At 38.4% G+C, this 13394-nt stretch overlaps 1 protein-coding gene and 1 non-coding gene across 4 annotated transcripts in view; one reads left to right on the forward strand and one right to left on the reverse strand.

Annotated features, from left to right (window-relative positions):
- The window catches only part of RAB3GAP1 (RAB3 GTPase activating protein catalytic subunit 1), a 118261-nt gene that overhangs the window by 95450 nt on the left and 9417 nt on the right, over positions 1 to 13394 (reverse strand). The gene's annotated exons all lie outside the window — the stretch shown is intronic.
- On the forward strand, positions 9338 to 9440 carry LOC112439213 (small nucleolar RNA U13). Its single transcript, XR_003027508.1, has one exon. It is a non-coding gene; the product is annotated as a small nucleolar RNA U13 (small nucleolar RNA).

Genomic DNA, 13394 nt, shown 5'->3' on the forward strand with positions numbered 1-13394 from the left:
GTTAAAAACTTGAGGACTAAATGATGCAAAGTGTGGAGTCCTGATTAGTAAGCAACAAGGAAGGGGTCCCAGGTGGGGAGAACAACTGTTCCAAGAAACAACTAATCACAAACAACCTGCTGGCACAACATTCTGTTCCCAAATATCTCGTCCGTACATGACCCCTTTGGCATGACCCTATAAAACTTCCCTCCAGCTCCTGCCTCTTAGTAGACAGCCCCTTCTCTGCTGTGCTGCCAGTATCGTATCTTCGTGCTTTTTCTAATACGTACTTCCTCTAAATACATCTACGTACTTTCTCTAAATCTGCCTGTCTTTACCTACAACTGTCTTGGTAAATCCTTTACTGCCCATGACACTGGCCCCAACCAGTGGCACCTGCAACATTTTGGTGGCCCATCTGGGGAGTGCTTGGGGACTGCTTGGGGACCTTTCTCTTACTGTCTCCCTTTCCTCTCCTCCAACTCCAACCTCTTGGTGGACAGTGTCCAAGCCCGGAGACAACTGAAGGTTCCTGGCCAGGGCCAGTAAAAAGATGTCTGACCCGCCACCCAATCGGGTAAGAGTTCAAAGTTTGCTTTCCTTTTCAGTCTTCTGGCAGACAAACTCTAATATTCCTCTGGCAATGAATGACAACTGGCCAGGGCCACTCCCTGGTATAGCCTGAAGGCTAGGGACTGAACAGGTTTGGCCGCCTTGCCCAGAAGGGAGGAAGGCTCTCTCCTGTCCTTTCTGTTGGAAAGTCCCCAATCCCTACGTTTGGCATAACTGGCAGGCAGAAGCTTGACCAGGGCAAACCTATACACATTTTGGGGAATTCAGACCCCTCTCTTTCTCACTCTAAATTCTCCCACGTAAGGCAGCCAACCCTCCTGCTCCAGACATCTTAAACCAGGTAATCCCAAACAGCACCCAGACAGTGAGTCTTCCCTCAACCCTTTCCCCTCCTACCTGGATTGAGCACCCAGCACAATTCGTACCTAGACTAACCTGGGGTCTTTCACCTAGTGTTCATCCAGTGTAAGGCCCTAGTGCCAGGAGATCCTTTCCAATAGGTGGAATGCCCCTTTGGAAAGTGCATCGAGAAGTCCCTCAGCAGATGTGAGTGGATCCCTCATCCCTTGGTGGGATGCCCTGGGAGAAACTGCAGTTTGCGTCCCCAACAGACGTTTTTTACGGTCCCATCATGGGATGAAGCCCCTCAATTCCCTCAGACTCACCCCTGGGTTGCATTTTAAAGCACTGGGATAAATTTAACCCTCAGACTCTCAAAAAGAAATGTCTAATTTTCTTTTAGCATGGCTGCTATGCAAGAAATCCTCAAATTAACCTCCTCAGTCTTTTATAACTGAGAGTAGAATGAGGAGGACAGGGCTAAAGAGAAAGAAAAACACAGGAACACAAGTCAGGCTCAAGTGCTGGCTGCTTTTATAAGCCCCCAGCCTCCTCCAGGTAACTGCCACCGGTTCAGAAGGCCAGGCCACTAGAAGGCAAACTGCCCCAATGAGATACATGGGAAAGAACCCTGTACAGCTTGCCCCTCTGTCACATGCTCAGCCATTAAAAATGGGACTGCCTAAAGGCCAAAGGGCCCCCAGGATAATCCCAACCACTGATGGCCTTGAGCTGAGGGGTCTCTCTGCTCTACCTGGCTTCCAAATCAGACATTGGCATCAACAAAACAAAGGCAAGGGCAACTCTGAGGATGCAAATGAAATTATAAATTTCCCTTTTGGGTTCAAGAGCTGCCTACTCCGTACTAATCTCCTTCCCTGAGCAACACTCTTCCAAATCCTGCTGGGTAATGGGGGCAAATGCACTCCCTCTCTCTGTCCAAAAGAAAAAAATCACACTGCTTTATATTACTTAAGGGACCAATTACCATTCTCTCACCAGTCCTGGGCAATGTCTAAATATTCCACACCCCTTTGGGGCAAAAATATACTTTCCAAGATGGGTGTCTGCTTAATATGTGCCCAACCTCTGAATTCATCTTTCCCTCTAATAGCCCTATTTCTCCCGGGAAAGCTACCTAAATCTTTAACCAGTAACTTCAACCTACATAGTCCTACCCCTGGGCTTAAAAATAGCCCACACTTATTCAGACAGACCCTAGCAGGAAATCTAACTGGGCAATCTCTTGAAGGGGGATAACTTCTACAGTATGTAGACAACTTCCCTATCTGCTCCCCTTCACAGGCTCACACAGCAACATGTAATACAAACCATAACTTACTAACAGAAGAAAAATAATTTCTGCCTAATTAAAGGTTATAATGGTAAAGAGGTATTTTTGGTAAGGAAGGTTATAAAAAAGATACTTTACATGAGAAAGGATCTTGTATGGTAATTTCTTGTCCTAAAGTAAAATAACTCATTGTTTAAAAATAAGGGATGTTCAGGACAAGTCAAAAAGTCCAAGCATATAATAGATGGTCTATGTAAGTCATGAGAAAATCATGACAGGAAATTTATAAAAAGAATATTGTATGTAATTAAAGCATAATAGTCTCTCTAAAATTGGTTCCCTATGTTGTGTCTAACTAAATTCAAACACTTTTTCATCAAGTTTAACTTCCAGGTTACCCAAATGGGCTTCCAATAAGGACAAAAAGTCACACTGCAAAAGGTTTTTTGCCTTTTTGATAACTGGCTTAAGAAACAAAACTTTATCTTCTAGAATTCTACAGTTTCACCTACAAATGATACTGCAAACGGGATATAAGTCTCTCCCCAATGATGCCTGCTACTTTTATGAATCTTCCCTGGATTCAGTTGAATGCTAGTTATGTCTTAACATGCTCCCCCTCTCTGATAAGTCCCTTCCTCCAACAAGATCCAATATATGGCTGGGCACTGTGGCTCATGCCTATAATCCCAGCACTTTGGGAGGCTGAGGTAGGAGGATCACTTGAGGTCAGGAGTTTGAGACCAGCCTGGTCAACACAGTGAAACCCCGTCTCTACTAATACAACAAAGTAGCCAGGCATGGTGGTGCACACCTGTGGTCGCAGCTACTTGGGAAGCTGAGGCACGAGAACTGCTTGAACCCTGGAGATGGAGGTTGCAATGGGCCAAGATCATACTACTAGATTCCAGCCTGGGCAACAAAGCGAGACTCATCTCAAAAAGAAAGAAAGAAAGAAAGATTCAATACAAAATTCTAAGTCCCACAATCCAGGACAATGACCCACAGAGTCTCCTGACAGACCAACAGCCATTGGCAGGGCCACTGCCATACCCATGGTTAGCAGGAAGTGGTTGGGAGATGAGACCTCTACCCTCAATGTCAAAGACTTGTCATCGTTGTTCTGTTGTGGGGGGAATGTGGAGTCCTGATAGGTAAACAACAACAAGGAAGGGGAGCATGTAGCCCCAGGAACATAACCTCATCCTGCATTTAGCCCCCTCCAGCTCCTTCCTCTTTGCAGACAGCCCCTTTTCTGTTGTGCTGCACTTGCACCCTTGCAACACATCTTTGTATCTTCATACTTTCTCTAATAATTCTTTTTTTTTTTAAACCTACGACTGTCTTGGTAAATTATTTTACTACCTGCAACACCAGCCCCAGCCAGTCGTACCCACAACAGAAAGGAATTCAAAGATAGGAGCCTAAAAGAAGTTTCTGTGACTATTTTAGTAAAATATGAAACCAAACTATTTTTGTAACATCAAGTAATTACCATCCATTCAAATGTTTTAAATAAATTAATAAAACTGCTTTCCACTGATTAGGATTAGCATAATATTTTGGACAGGGGATGAAGTTAGGGGGTAGAGACTGGAAACGAAGGAAAAAAGTGGGTAATTTTGGAGCATTTAAGGGCCAGTAAAATGAGGCTCTGGGCCTCAAGGCCAGGATACTAGGATTATGAAAAAGGGTAAGATGGTAGAAGGGTATCAAGGACAAATTTCACCAACTTAAAAACTACCAGTCCTGTATGTGCATAAACTGTGGCTTCCACACAAACCTGTAGTCTCTATCATACAAGCTGTCCCAAAAGTACATGTTCAAGTAAGACTTTGTATATACATATTCTGTCAACATGAAATACATTAATTTTTAAAATAATGAATATATACCAAAATATTTTTAAACGTTAGCTTTTATTTAACCTTTTTGGGGTCATGGGCTCCTTTGAGTATCTGACGAAAGCTATGGACCACCTCCCAAGAAAATCGTGCATATTCACATTCAAAATTAAGAATGCATATAATTTAAAGAGACCCAAGACTCTGGATTAAGAATTCCCTTTACAGGCCGGGCGTGGTGGCTCACGCTTGTAATCCCAGCACTTTGGGTGGATCACGAGGTCATGAGTTTGAGACCAGCCTGACCAACATGGAGAAACCCCGTCTCTACTAAAAATACAAAATTGGACGGGCGTGATGGTGGGCACCTGTAATCCTAGACACTCGGGAGACTGAGGCAAGAGAATTGCTTGAACCCGGGAGGCAGAGGTTGCAGTGAGCCGAGATTGCGCCACTGCACTCCAGCCTGGGTGACAGAGCTAGACTCCGTCTCAAAAAAAATAAATAAATAAAAATAATAATTCCTTTTATAGGCCAGGAGTTTGAGACCAGTCTGGACAACACTGTAAGACCCTATCTCTACTTAAAAAACTAAAGACAGAAAGAACACCCATTATATACCATGGTAAAGTCCTTCTATCCACGATGAGCTATGTGGCTTTTAAACTGGTTGAACTCTAACTGCCTGAACAGCTCCAAGTCATTAGTCACACATGTTGACCTAAAAGAAGAAGCTGAGGCAAAATAACAGAGGGACTTTATTTGGGCCAAAGTTGAGGACTGCAGCCCGGGACACATTTCCAAGTTGCCTTGGGGAGTGTTCTGTCTGTCTGTCTGCCTCTGTTACAAACAGGTTTTTAAAGGAAAGAAGGAGTGGGCTGATACCAAGTTGTTTGACAGGAATTCTCATTGGTTTACAGAGATAACACTGATTAGTGATTGGCTATACATTGTTGAACTACAGGGTATGAATTATAATACCCATCGTATGGCATTTTATGGCTATTGGCATCAATTAACAACCCACATGGCAAGTGGCTTCAAGGTAATTATTTAGCTCAGGAGAGGTGAGACTGCTGTTACATTTTAAATGACTCTCTCTGATGGATAATTTAAAGAAGCTCCCATTCCTCAGATAAAAAGTTTTTTTCCTTTCCTGAAGGGAGGCACAGAAAGTATGACAGCTGACATAAAATGACTGTGGAGTAAAGGGAAAAGGGTTTAATAATCTGGAGGTGAGGGAGGGCAGGGGTAGAAGGTTGTTTTAATAAACAGGAAGTGAGGGGGATAATTCCTACTGCACGGTAGGCTCTCTACAAATAAATAAATGAAAAAAATGAATAAAACGAACAAAAAGAAGTAGCTGAGATGATGAATAATCTTTTATGACATGGCCCCAAAGGTAGAGAGAAAAAATTAATATTTTATTTGCTACCCTGTAAACATATCTTAAACACATCTGTTCTATGGAAAAATGCAATTGAAATTCTCAATAACCATTTTTACAAAGTTTTAGAAAATGACTCATCCATAAAACTTGCCAATTTATATGAAATTCATTAGAAGGAAAAATCAAATCACTAAATCAAAAACCTAAAGGGAAAAATGACTAAAGAAAAAAAAGTACAGAAAATGGTTAATTATAAAACTAAATGCAGAAAAATTAAACTACACAGTTATTTTAAAAGGTACAAGACCATCCAGAAGACTTTCCATCTTCTGTATAATGCTTTTAAAAATGCCACCATCACCATATTTTAACAAAATTCCCAGGTAAGTAAATGTGGTCTGTTTACACTGCATATCTTATACAAAGGGAACATGACAAGTTCAAGGGGTTAATCGTGTATTCTGGGGAGTCAATCAACAAACATGTACTAAGCATATACCAGGCAATGTGTTGTGTATATAATAAATGAATTATCAAATTAACTGTTATTACTAATGATACCAAATTACACCCTCTGTATGCCAGACCATAAAAAAGGTTAAGAGTCACAGCAATAGAGATGTAACTGCCAAAATCCCCCGTAAATGATTATGGCTTTGTTAACTTATTTTTTGTGAAAAATCTTTTTTTGTTGCATTCATTATAACAAAATGTGATCCCTACCCAGCCAAGTGGTAAAATTTAAGTTAGCACGTCGTGTAATGAAAATGAGTATTAATTTATGAAAAACTCTCATAGCAGATTGATGTTTGTTGTTTAGAATTACACAGAAATTTCATTACATCAAACAGTGTCTAAAATAAGCATGGATTTTTTTGTTTTGTTTTGTTTTTTGAGATGGAGTCTCACTCTGTCACCGAGGCAGGAGTACAGTGGCGTGATCTCAGCTCACTGCAACCTCCGCCTCCCCGGTTCAAATGATTCTCCTGCCTCAGTCTCCCAAGTAGTTGGGATTACAGGTGCCTGCCACCACACCTGGCTAATTTTTGTATTTTTAGTAGAGACAGGGTTTCACCATGTTGGCCAGGCTGGTCTTGACCTCCTGAACTCAGGTGATCTGCCCACCTCAGCCTCCCAAAGTGATGGGATTACAGGCGTGAGCCACGGCGCCCAGCCTCTTTTTTTTTTTTTTAAGAAAGATTTTTATAGTCTACTTCCTTTAGTGGCATATACCTTAAACCAAATTTAAGTTCAAAGTGAAATTCATAATGCATATTGAAAATTTCACTTATCACAAATTTAGTTATTGTGCTGTAACTAAATGGCAAGCAAATCATTAAAAATATATAAAAGAATTAGGAAATAATAGAACTAAAAATGTCTAAAAAGATACTTAATTCTTATCTATCTCAGAATTAAACTTGAGCTTTTTCAGCCAGAATATATTACATAAAGCTTTCCCCCAGCTAGGTGCTATGCTTTTAACTGATAGGTGCTCTAAGAAACAATCGTTTTTATTGCAATAGAGTGTTAAATAATTCTATGTTTATATTCTACTCTACTTAAGCAAGTATCATTTTACTGACTCTAGTAAATACTTATAAGAGAGGCCCAGGCTCAGTGGATCACACCTGTAATCCTAGCATTTTGGGAGGCTGAGGCGGGAGAATCACTTGAACCCAGGAATTCAAGACTAGCCTGGGCAACATAGTGAGACCTTATTTCTACAGAAAAAAAATTATTTAACCAATTAGCTGGGCATGGTGGCATGTACCTGTAGTCCCAGCTACTCAGGAGGCTGAGGTGGAAGGATAACCTGAGCCCAGGAGGTTGAGGCTCCATCCAGTGAGCCAAGATGGTGCCACCGCACTCTAGCGTGGGTAACAGCAAGAACCTCTCTCAAAAATAATAACAGCAATTAAGACAGAAAGGCAAAAACAATAAATAATGACTAACAGTAACTGAGACAGCACAATGCCACAAAGCAAATAAGCAACAGAACTAGGATTCCAACACAAGCTGTACCACTTTAAAGTGCATACTCTTCATCACCTATGTGTGCTATTCTGCCTCTTAAAGATATCTCCTGCCATTTTTATATTACAATAAAAATGTTGACAACAATAACAGCAAGATTCCCAAAACTTCCAATTTGAATGAATCGGAGATATAACAAAACACCTATTTTTTTTCTTCTACATAATATCCAAAGAAGCTATAGACACTATGGTTACGATTTAAAGGAAAAATAAAAATGAAGAGGAAAAAAAACAAACTACAAACCTTATCTTACATGTCCCATTCCAAACAAGGTTGTGAGTAGCTCAATGTTGCTTCTGTTTTTATTTACTGAATTTCAAAAACACTGCATTCCCATCAGTGACTGATCCTCAACCTTCTATAGTTTCCAAAAACTTCAGCTTTGATAAAACATATACTCCTCCACTTTAATACTCCATAAAAAAACTAAATGTTCTGAGATAATGCAAATAAAGGAATCTAAACTGTTTATATAAAGTTTATATAAGTCCCAAATTTGACTTATTGTTATAACTTAGTTTGGGAAGTTTCTAATTGAGAAAATTTATAATTCAAATTCATTTTAAATTTGCCATATGAACTTTAAGTACTGAAGTGTCATTCCCATCTACTGAGTGGGTATGAAAAACGTGAACTCATTTCAACATCATTGTAGTCATTATTATTCTATTAATACTCTCAAGCTAATTCTTCTTCCATGAATTTTTCAGGGAGATACGAGTCAGTCACTGACTAAACAGTTATATTACTGGATCATGACATACCTAAACTTAACATTTCATTAAAAGTACTTAAAATTTTTGCTAGCTAAATAGAATCATAAAATTACAAGGCTAAAAGGAACTTAAAAGGTCATTTCTTTACTTCCCTTGCCTTCAAGGATCATACTCATACCACCAAGATTTTTATCTATTTTATAAAGCCCCAGACAACAGAATCCCAAAATCTGCCTTAGAAACCTATGTTAATACTCACTGGAAGTAATTTTACACACACTTAAATTTCTGAAACCAAAAAGGACAGAGTAAAATAGAAACAACACGGGTTCTGAAGGCAAGACCTAAGTTTAATCCCGCTTATACCAAAACTACTGGCAAAACGACACTGGGAAAATTACAGTACCACATGAACTCAAAGCCTTATTTCTCCTCCATAAAATAGGGTTATAACTAACTGTTGAAATCTGTTTAAGGATTAAGTTAACAGACACAGTCCCAACTATAGTGCATGATACCAATACCATAGCTGGTGCTCAATAATTGCCATTTCCTTCCCTTTTAAGATCATTTCCCAGCACTTTGGGTTCTGGTAATGGCGAAGCAGCTTGGTCAGATAAACTTTCCTATAAAATCTGGACAAAAACACCATTTTTCAATGCTCTGGAGAGAGACCAAATGCAGGCAGAAGCTGGGAAGAGTTTACCCATGAGAAAAAGAAAGTGTATCTGACAACAGGCACTTGTTTATACCTTTTTGACTAAGAGCAATTCTCAAACTTTCTGGACTCAGACACCCTTACACTCTTAAAAATTACTGGCGGGGTGCAGTAGCTCACGCCTGTAATCCCAGCACTTTGGGAGGCTGAGGCAGGCAGATCACAAGGTCAAGAGATTGAGACCATTCTGGCCAACATGGTGAAACCTCATCTCTACTAAAAATACAAAAAAAAATTAGCTGGGCATGGTGGCGCACACCTGTAGTCCCAGCTACTGAGGAGGCTGAGGCAGGAGAATCACTCGAACCTGGGAGGTGAAGGTTGCAGTGAGCCGAGATCGCGCAACTGCACTCCAGCCTGGTGACAGAGTGAGACTCCGTCTCAAAAAAAAAAAAAGAAAGAAAAAAATTAGTGAAGATCCCGTATTAGAAATTTTAAGAGATCCTTTCATAGTTCGAAAGCGTGACGTTTAAGTTTTCACGCATACATATGAGATATGCCTCCCTCAAACATTGTCACAACATTGGTACATTACCATCTGACATGAAAACACAAAAAAATTGAAAAGGAAAAAATTGTAATTTATTAATTCATTACAAATAATGATGAACTTTTTATATTTTAACATATAAGTTCTAATGACATTTTCTGGAACAAAAATATTAATGAGAAGAGTAACCCTGTTCTACCTTTTTGCAAATCTGTTTAATGTATAGCTTTTAAAAAGTTAACTATATTCTCATATCTGCTTCTGCAATGAATCACTGCAATCCATTGTTCTAGTTGAAGTATATGAAGAAAATTTGGCCTCAAGTACACACGTACCTAACTGGAAAAGGCAGGGACCCTGATCACCCCTTGCAAAGCTCTCAGAGACAGACAACGGTCCTCAGATCACACACTGAGAATTGCTGATCTAAGGGGACTCTAATCTGTGTACAACTCGGGAAGCAGAAAGATATAGCTTTACTGAATTTAGGTGACACCGGACAAAGTTTGAGGGTGACAGGACAGTTCTAACATTGAGGTGTAAATTCTGGAAGGGAAGAAGCCAAAAGGGGGTAAGTCCCCCAAATTTATATATAAACTGTCCCAAACCTTGGCTATCTGCTAAACCATGCATGTGCAGAGGAGATTCTAGGGTACGATGACAAAGAAAAAGCTGGAAAGAAAAGATTTCAACTGCTGCCATCACTGAAAAGAGAATGCAGTTTTAATCTAGCCAAGCAAACCACTCTCTACAACCAAAAAAAAAAAAAAATACTCTTCAGAGGAACACAACATAAATGTTATAAATTTTATGAATGAAAATTTATGCTTACATTATAAATAAAATGTAGACTACATTTCGTCTCTACATTTCATAATGTAAGCATGAAACTTTAAAATTACTGGATACACATATCAAAAAAAAAAAAACACCTCAGGAAAAAAACAAAATGAAACAGGAAAATGTGATCTATACTCAAAAAAAAAAAACATAATCAACAGAAACCAACCCCAAAAAGACCTAGTCATGCAACTGGCATTAGACTAGCTATAATAAATACACTCAAGGACTAAAGCTATAATAAATACACTCAAGTTTCAAACAAACTTAGAGATAAGTAATCTCAGAGAATTGGAAGTTTTTCATAAGAATCAAATGAAAACTCTAAACCTAAAAAGTACAATAACTGAATTGAAAAATACAGCAGGTAGGCTTAATAGCAAGTTGGAAACAAAAGAAGAAAGAATAAATGAACTCGAAATCAAGAAAAATTATCCAACCTAAGGAACAGAGAGAAAAAAGACTGACAGCAGAACCTCAGAGACCCACCTGTGGGTCAGGATCAACAAGTCAAATGTTAAGTATAGCTTAAGTCACAGAAAAAGAGTAGAGAATGGGGCAAAAAAATTTTGAAGATATAATGACCGAACACACCCCCAATGTGGTGAAAAACAAAAATTTATCCAATATCAACACTATGCAGCAAAAATACAAAGAAAACGTATCTGTGCACATCATAGTCAGATGGCTCAAATAAAATTTTTTTAAATAAAAAAATCTCAAAAGCAGCCAGAGAAAAACAACAAAGTCAAACAAAAATATGAATATATCTACCTTCTCCTTAGAAACTCCAGAGAACAGAAGACAATGGAACTACATCTTTATACAAGTGGAAAAAAATAAGCATCAAGCCAGCACTCTTCAGCAAAACTATCCTTCAAAAATACGGCAAAATCTTTCAGGAAAACAAAAACAAAATTTGTAGCCAGCCAAAAGTATGGCAGTTGCCCAGAAAGTTAAAAATAGCACCATCAAATAATTCAGCAATTCCACTTCTGGGTATAAACCTAAAAGAACTGAAAGCAGGAACCTGACAGATATTTGTACATTCACGTTCATAGCAGCATTATTTATAATAGCTAAAAGGTAGAAGCGACCCAAGTGTCCATCAACAGATGAACAGATAAACAAAATGTGATATATACATACAATATTAATATTCAGCATTAAAAACGAAGAAAATTCTGACATGTGCTATAACCCTGGATGAACCTTGAAGACATTATGCTATGTGAAATAAGCCAGACACACACACAAAAAAACAAATACTGTATGATTCCATTTATATCAGGTACCTAGGATGGTCAAATTCATGGACAGAAAGTAGAAGAGTGGTTACCAGGGGACTGAGGGTGGGGAAAGAGTTCTTGTTTAATGGGTAGTTTCAGTTTGAGCTGATGAAAAAAGTTCTGGATGTGGATGGTAGTAATGATTGCACAATAATGTGAAAGTACTAAATGCCACTAAATTTTACACTTAAAAATTGTTAAAATGGTAAATCTTACATTTTACAACAAAAAAATTTTTAATCAACATAATTTACCATATTCAGAAAATAAAAAAGAAAAACTATATGATTATCTCAATAGATGCTAAATAAGATTTTACTAACTTGACTACTCATTTACAATAAAAACAAAAAACGTTCAGCAAAGTAAGAAAATAATTTACTCAGTCTTATGGACACCTATTAAAAAACCTACAGTTAACTTCAGTTTTGAAGCATTGAACATTTCCCCCCACTTCACATTTAAAGAGGGCAAGGATGTCTACTTGCAGCAGTTCTACTCAACATGTCACTGAAGGTCTGGGATAGTACAATAACAGTCATAAAGGTATAAAAATTGGAAAGAAAGTAAAACTGTCCCTATTTGTGTGCAACATAATTATTAATGTAGAAAAATGCAGAACAATTAAATGATCACGATTAATAAGTGCGTTTAGCCAGGCGTTATGACACAAAGTTAACATAAAAAATTTTACCGTGTATCTATGTACTAGCAGTGAACAACTGGAAAACAAAACTAAAAAACAATTCCATTTATTTTTGCATCATACAACATAAAATCCTTAGTAATAAATTTAACAAAGGATATACAAGACCTCTACCAAAACTACAAAATGTTGCTGAGGAAAATTAAAGATGACCTAAATAAATGGAGAGATGTGCCATGTTCATGACTAGAACTTTCAAAACTGTTAAAATGTCTCCAAAGTGATCTACAAATTCAACCCAACCCCAATTACAGTCTCAGCATAATCATACTCCTTTTTATAGTAATTAGCAAGCCTATTCTAAAATTCATAATTGAAACACAAAAGATCTAAAATCTTGGGAAAACAACAAAAATGGAGAATTTACATTAACATCAGGATTTACTAAAAAGCCATTCAATGGTTCTCAGCTGGGGCCAATTTTGCCCCTCAGCGGGCATTTGGCAATATCTGGATACAATTTTGGTTGTCACAACTGGAAGCATGTTACTGGCATCTGGCAGGTAGAAACCAAAGATACTATTAAATATTTGACAATGCATAAGACAGCCTCACAACAATGTGGCCCAAAATGTCAATAGTGCCAAGGTTAGGAAACCTGAAACTACAGTAATCAAGACAATATACGACGGGCGCAGTGCCTCATGCCCGTAATCCCAGCACTTTGGGAAGCCGAGGCGGGTGGATCAGCTGAGGTCAAGAGTTCAAGACCAGCCTGGCCAACATGGTGGCAGGAGGCTGCAGTGAGCCAAGATCAAGCACTCCAGTCTGGGTGACAGAGTGAGACTCTGTCTCAAAAAAAAAAGAAAAAGACAATATGGTATTGACATAAGGATAGTCAAATAGATTAATGAAACAGAATACAGACTCCAGAAGTAGACCACTTAGGTTAACTACTCAATAAAGGTGACAAAGCAACTCAATGGAAAAAGTGTTTTCCAAAGTAGGTTCTAAACAACAGGATATCCATACACAAACAAAAGGAAGAAGAAACTTGATCCCTACTTCCCTCCATATAGTAGCTCAAAATAAATCATAGACCTTAACAAAAGTTAAATGATAAATTGGTAAACCCTCTAGAAAAATGCATTAAAAACATCTTCACAACCTAGCAAAACTACTGAGAAAAGACTTAAAAGCAGAATATATATATACCAAAAAAAAAACTAAAAG

This window comes from Pan paniscus, chromosome 13 (genome assembly GCF_029289425.2).
Source record: "Pan paniscus chromosome 13, NHGRI_mPanPan1-v2.0_pri, whole genome shotgun sequence".
Classification (NCBI taxonomy): Eukaryota; Metazoa; Chordata; class Mammalia; order Primates; family Hominidae; genus Pan; species Pan paniscus.